Source organism: Gracilinanus agilis, chromosome 6 (assembly GCF_016433145.1).
Source record: "Gracilinanus agilis isolate LMUSP501 chromosome 6, AgileGrace, whole genome shotgun sequence".
Lineage (NCBI taxonomy): Eukaryota > Metazoa > Chordata > Mammalia > Didelphimorphia > Didelphidae > Gracilinanus > Gracilinanus agilis.
In genome coordinates this window covers 157,397,134-157,404,588 of record NC_058135.1, presented here as the reverse complement: position 1 = coordinate 157,404,588, position 7,455 = coordinate 157,397,134, and the positions used below count along the sequence as shown (strand labels likewise).

Genomic DNA, 7,455 nt, shown 5'->3' with positions numbered 1-7,455 from the left:
TTTATGCTCTCACTATGGGACTTTCTCCTCTATTACCAGAGACATAAACTGGAAAATAAATTATTTTTAAAAAGAGTTCTCCAAGTCATGTAAAAGGCTTTAACTTCTTGTGACTTCAAACATAAAAGGGAAACAAGTTCAGACAAGACTAGGCCCTAGTGGGTGCCCAATACATGCTCCTCTATATTCTGAGCTTCTCAAACACAAACAATAAAAATCTTTGACTTCACTGAGCACCAGCAGTGCAGCAGCGTGCTGGGGATGCCAGAGCTAGATGAACCAATGCCTGAACCTTCAGAAAAGGGAGGTCTGTAGCTCCTTTTTGAACATGCCTTCAAAGTGGAGATCTTGGGCCATGAGCTCTTCCTCAACATCATTTAGTGCCCACTGATGATCAGTTAGTTCCAATGCTTCCCACTCAGTCTTAAATGCTTTGTTGGTGCCTGCCGGCATGGCCATTGCCGCTCCAGTCATCTGTTCCTGCATCACCTGAGACTTATCTGCAGCATTATCTTGGCCCAAAATGAGTGAATAAATGCTTCAGAGTCCAAATACATTGAGGAAGTACCAGGATGCAGAACTTACCCAGGATGCATCTAAAGTTAGCAATTCAATTCCTTGCTGTAGCATAGGCTTAAATCAGAGGGTCTGAGGAAATGGGACCTTAGTTGTGACAAATCCTGAAAAAGTCATGTTGATCCATCCACCAATAAGAATCATTGGAGGTACATTTGTTACATTTCCTTTCATGTCTGTGAGCATGGTAGGATCTGTCATAGGAAATGGAGGCACTACTTTCCTCTTTGTTTTTTTTAAAAATCAATCCTCAGGATTGTTGAAATAATACTTTCCTGTCAAGAAAGACTTTGGGAATGTATTTTCCATTTTCCCTGAGGACTCTACTTTGAATTAAGACTTGACTGTCTGACACCTGCTCCTGGGTGAGCTTCTTGTCACTCTGCAGCAAGATGGACACATAGTGATGGATCATGCCTACGAAGAAAATGATGAACACAATGGGCAGGACCACCCAGAGGCAGATATTGGAGTCCAGCAGCAACTCGGGCTCGGCCATTGTGGCCGGCAGGGATGACCACGGGGGTCTCTGAGGGCTTCACAGCCTTCTTCCCTCCCCCCACCCTGCCCCGCAAAGTCCCAAAAGGAGAGTGGCAGCAACCACAGCTTGGGCCTCCCTCACCACCCACCAGGCTTCTTCAGACCACTCTCCCAATCCCTTTTTAATTCTAGTGCTTTTATTCATTCACTAACAGAAGATACTACAAGCAAAAGAAAGCCCTGGAATTTTTTTTTCTATATTGCCTCTTTCATCAAACTTTGATCACTATTTTATATGTTTCTTTTTAGTTTCCCTTCCTTCCTTCCTTCCTTTTTTTCTTTCCATACATTAAGAATAAGAACTCAGCATATGATAAAAAAGTATTAGAGAAACTGGAAAGCAATTTGGCAGAAACTAGGCATACTCTAATATTTCAGACCATATACTAAAATAAGGTGAAAATGAGTAAATAATTTAGACATAAAGGGTGATTTGTTGTTGTTCAGTCATTTTTCAGTGCTGTCTGACTCTTTGTGACTCTCTTTGGGGTTTTCTTGGCAACAATCCTAAAGTGGTTTGCCATTTACTTCTCCAAAACTGAGTCAAACAGGTTTAAGTGATGTAGTCAGGGTCATACAACTAATAAATGTCAGAAGCCAGATTTGAACTCAAGAAGAGAAGTCTTCTTGACTTCAGGCACAGCATGTTATCCACTTAGCCACCTAACTGCTCATAAAGAGTGATATCATTAGGGAAGCAGGGAAAATTTACCTGTCAGATCTATGAATGAGAGAAGAATTCGTGATCAATTTTGATTGCATAAAATTAAAGAGTTTTTTTCACAAACAAAACCAATTCAGACAAAATTAGAGAGAAAAACAGTAAACAATGGGTCAGGGGAGGGAATGTATAGAAAATAATTTTAAAAGCCTTATTTCTGAATTGAATGTACATTTTTTAACAAGAGTCATTTGCCAATTTACATAAATGGTCAAACTTATGAATGAGCAGGTTTTGAAAGAATAAATCAAAGTTACCAATAGTCATACAAAAATGCTCTAAATCACTATTAATTTGAGAAATGAAAATTAAAATAGCTCTGAGATACAATCTCACACCTATAGGATTAAATAACAAGACAGAAAATCAAATTGATAAGTGCTAGAGAAGATGTATGAAAATAGTGATATTAATGCACTTTTGGTTGAATTGTGAATTGTTATACCCATTCTGTAGAAATATTAGGAACTATGCCAAAAAGGCTACCAAACTGCACAAAACCTTTGATCCAGTAATAACATTACAAGGCATATCCTAAAGAGATCAGGGGAAAAGGGAAAGGACCCATATCTACAAAAATATTAATGCCAACTCTTTGTAGTGGCAGAGAATTAGAAATCAAGAGGATGCCCATCAAATGAGGAATGGCTGAATGAATTGTGTTTTATGATTGTCATTGAATACTATTTTGCTATAAGAAATGAAAAGCAAAACTGTTTCAGACAAAAAAAAAACCTGGGAAGACTTATATTATGAGCTGCTACAAAATGAATGATCAGAACCAGGAGAACACTAGTTACAGTAACAGCAATATTGTAAGGATGTTCATCTTTCAAATGCTTGGCTACTATGATCACTACATGATCCAAAACTATTGCAAAGGATATATGATACAAAATGCTATCTACCTCCAGAGGGGGAACTGATGAAATCTGACTACAGATAGAAGGAAATTTGTTTTACTCTCTTCATGTTTTTTAGGTTTTATTTTGTTTTGTTTTGTGTTTTTTGCAACATGGCTAATATGGAAATGTACTTTACAACACTTCATATGTCTAATTGGTATCATATTGCTTGCCCTTTTAAGGAGTGAAGAGGACAAAAAGCAACTTTTTAATAAATATTATAAATGCATAAGTAAAACTATATGCAATACATGCAAGTAATGATGAACAATGAATACAGAGAAGACTGGAAAATTTTACATGAACAGTTGCAAAATGAAATGAGAGCAACAAAAATAAAGTACACAATGATAACAATAATGTAAATGCATATGTTGAATAATAATATAGACAAACATTGCTCCCTGAAAAATAATATGCAATAAATATTGCCATGCCCCTTTAACATAGGGTTACATGGGCATGAAATATTGCCTATATTATATATGGGGGGCATGTTGGTTGATTTTGCTCATTTTTCCCCTCCTCTTTAAAAAAATATTATAAAATACTGCTATTATGGAGGACATCAGGGGAAATGTAGATGGTAGAGAAACAAAAGCATATATGTGTGTGTGTGCAAGTATCCCTTCTCCATCTCAACTTCTCCATCTTGGTTTCAATATATTATAGGTTGATATAAATTTAGATGAGAGTTTAGAAAAAGTTTTGTGGGAGCAACAGATGACATGGAAGGTGAGTAAATAACAGAAAAATTTTAGAAACTGAGAAATGCATAAAATATATGTATATTATTATGTAATATTAACATATTTTATCTTTTAATTCACTGATGTAGTGTAAACAATCTATAAAAGAAAAAAAGAAAATATCAGACTCATCTTGTGGTATGAAGGGAGGGTCAAAATTTTTTTACACAGATTTTTCCATATTCTATGACATCATGCCCCTAACCACTGCAATGTGGAAGAGTTATCTATATATATTTAAGTGCTAAGGCAGTGAGTCAGGAAATGTGTTTACCTTTAATAGATTTTACCCTAGCAACCTTAGAGACTTTAAATTTAACTATATGAAAATAGCCTTCCTCAGGGAGGCAAAGAAATGGTGGAATAAAGATTTGTTATGTATCTACTATGTGCCATGCTATATGCTATGATATGTGCTTTGAAGATATTGCCTCATTTTACCTGGAAACCTAAACCTGCTATTAAGAGAGGATCTTGGAATGAGGAGATGAATCAGAATTAGTATTGATACACTTACTTGAGAAGAATGAGGTGTGATAGATTCAGTGGCTACACCTACGGTCATATATTTTATTTTAAATGAATGTCTATAGGACTAAGGAAAATATTTCTGTTATTGCTTAAAGCAGAAATACAGCAGATTTGTCATCTGATGTATAGATATAAATCTTGTAATACAAAGGAGCATTTATCTAGTAAAAGAAACTTGCAGTCCTTCAAGCTGGACACTCCTATCACCACAATATCATGGACTAAAATAAGCATCTAGTGAACCTTATTATGAATGAAAAGATCCTCTTCTTTTTAGAATCTGGGCAGGAAACTCCTCATCTACCATCCTATCCTGTGACACTAGTGAATACCTTATATGAATGCAATTATTAGTTTGAATTACTAAGTCTCATGTTTTTAACAATTTCTACTTTACAATAATAAATGAGTTTTTTTCAGAAGCAAAAGAATTTTTGAAATGTTTTAAGGCATGTTTTAAATGCATGTTTTCTCAATGCATACAATGAACATCATAGTACTTTCAGAATTCTGAAAAAAAAGATAGAGATGGTAAAAGTTATTTATGTAAATGTTATTATCCTGTGCAATATGTCTCTGATGATTTTTTTTTATATTTGGAGGATATGAAAGCATGTGTGGGAGCTTCAAAGCATTCAAAAAATTTGTGTTCGTTTCACCAAAGATAAAGGAATTTCTGAGTCTCCAGATCTCAATAATTTCATTTTTACTTCATTACTGTAGGTAGTCAATTTCATTTCTATGCTCTAAAGTTTTTTATTTCTTTACACTAAATAAAGAATGAGTCAATCAATAGACATAATTCAGGGCCTACTATGTGACAGAAATATAGTGCTAAGCCATGGAGATATAAAAGGAGGCAATAGACAAGATAGTACCTGTTCTCAAGGAACTTAAGAAATCTAATATTGGTGACAATATGCAAACAAATACATACCAAAAAAACAGTACAAGATACAAAGGAAATAATTAACAAAGGGAAGACACTAGAAATAAGTGGAAATGCTTTAATTAAAAGATGAGATTTTCTCAGGCCTAGAGACAGGAGGTGCTAGGTTCAAACTCAGCCTCAGCCACTTCCCAGCTGTGTGACCCTGGGCAAGTCACTTGACCCCCATTGCCCACCCTTACCAATCTTCCACCTATGAGACAATACACTGAAGTACAAGGGTTTAAAAAAAAAAAAAAGATGAGATTTTCTCTGTTGCTTAGAGGAAGCCAGGGAGGTCAGTAGGTGGAGCTAAGGAGAAAGAACATTACAGGCATAGGCTAAAGCCAGAAAGGAAAAACAAAAGTAAAAACACAGAGTCATGGGGTTAATAAGCCATAATACCTTTCCACTAAGTTAGTCCCTTTTTTGTTCTGGTTGATGAAGAATGCATATCTCAGAATATACTATCTCAGGCAGAACAGTAGACATTAATTTGAATGTACAAAAATGTTACATCAAAGGCCACCAATAAACAGGTGATTTTTTTAGACTCACGGGATACCATGATTCTATTTAGCTTTCAAGAGAATAATACAGCCTAACATTGGCCCTTAGAGAGTATCAATACACTTTTCCCAGATCAGGGCTGAATTTCTCAGTCAACATACTCAAGAATTAAAGAAAGACATTAAGGCAGAAGCACTGAGTCCTGTCATGTTCTGTTCCTTGAATATGTACCTAGCTCTGAAAGCACTGAAAACAACATTCAGTTGCTGTGAATGGGCTAGTATAGATTATCAGCAGGGGACTAAATCTCCTACTTTGATTTTTATAGCTTGCGTTTAACTCTCCTATGGCTCAAATAGATAGATCCAGTGTTTCTCATATATTATTCAGCTACTAAATGGCAAAGTCTTTTTCTAAAAACTTTACTATGTTAATAAGCCCATCATATACCCAGACCTAAACAACAGATGAGTCAAGGCAGACATAGGATTTCACAGCCAAAAGTAAAGTAAAGGTTTGGGCATTGATGACCCATTGCACAAGATAAACAAGGGTTTATCATTTTTGCCAGCAACACTTCTTGAATTCTTCTCTATTTACCAATATGACACATAGTGACTGTCTGACTCTAGACAAGTCACTTAATTTTTGGAGTTACTACACAACTCTCCAATAAAGATTGTAGAAGAGTTCTGGAAACTACAGAAAGTTTTCACAATGAATCTTCTATACATCAATGAAATAACAGGTCAAGACAGAAATGAGTAAGGGGATAAAAATGAATGAATGAATGAATGAATGAATGAATGAATGAATGAATGAATAGATATGAAAATATATGAATAATAAATAGATCAATCAATTTTCCAATATGCTATATAGCTATAGATGATAAACTAGAAAAATTCTGAGACATCAAAAATTGTGAATCACCTGAAAGGCAGTAGAAAGAAAAATGGTTGACATAAGTTTCCATGTATTATATATAACAAATTATATGCATAAAGCAACCTAAAAAATATGACTAGAAATGGAGGTAGTTCAGCCATATATCAAGAGTGAGAGAGGAACAAGATGCAAGTTGTAATGTTGTTATTAGGAAATTTCAACTATCTAAAGAAAAGCTACCAACATGTTCATTGAGGCCCCTGTGGTAGGATTATCAGATGACTGGTGAGGGACTTACATGGCAATAAGGGATGGCTGAACTATTGAAGGGAGAACACACAATGAGATTTGTGATTATGGAAGCCCTAAAAATTTAAATTATATACTGTTTACCCATAAACATATACACATTATAATATTTTATTTTATATGTATTAATTTTATTTTATGATGCATATTTTAAAATATATTTTGTGCTCATGAAAATATAGCAAGTGTATATGCTTTTTGTGGTGGCAAAAAATTGGAAAATGAGGAGGTGCCCATCAATTAGGGAACGGCTGAACAAATTGTGGTATATGATGGAGATGGAATACTATGTGATATAAGCAGTGGTGAACTGCTTGATTTCTACAGGAAATGGAAAGACTTCCATGAACTGATGCAGAGTGAAAAGAGCAGAAGCAAGAGAAAATTGTGCAGAGAAACTGAAACATCGTGGCACAATCAAATGCAATAGACTTTGTTAGTATAAACCAGTGATGGGCAAACTTTTTAAAGAGGGGGCCAAAGGAAGGGAAATACTCGTTTGTCGGTCTGTTTCTAAGGCAACTCTTTCGAAGTTTCATTGTATTGTATCCTACTCATTGTATTCATCAGATTAGGAATAATGTTGTGCTGCTGGATAGAACATTTCAGGGGGCTGCATCTGGCCCTTGGGCTGTAGTTTGCCCAGCACTGTGAGCAGTGCAATGATCCAGGACAATCCTGTGGGGACTTATGAGAAAGAATGCTATCCATATCAAGAGAAAGAACTGTGGGAGTAGAAATGCAGAAGGAAAACATATGATTGGTCACTTCTTTGTATGGGTATATCATTGGGGTGTT

General features: G+C 35.4%; 1 pseudogene; it reads right to left on the bottom strand.

The window, feature by feature from the left end:
- Positions 1 to 294: 294 nt before the first annotated feature.
- Positions 295 to 1,075, bottom strand: LOC123252937 (annotated as a pseudogene).
- Positions 1,076 to 7,455: the final 6,380 nt, after the last annotated feature.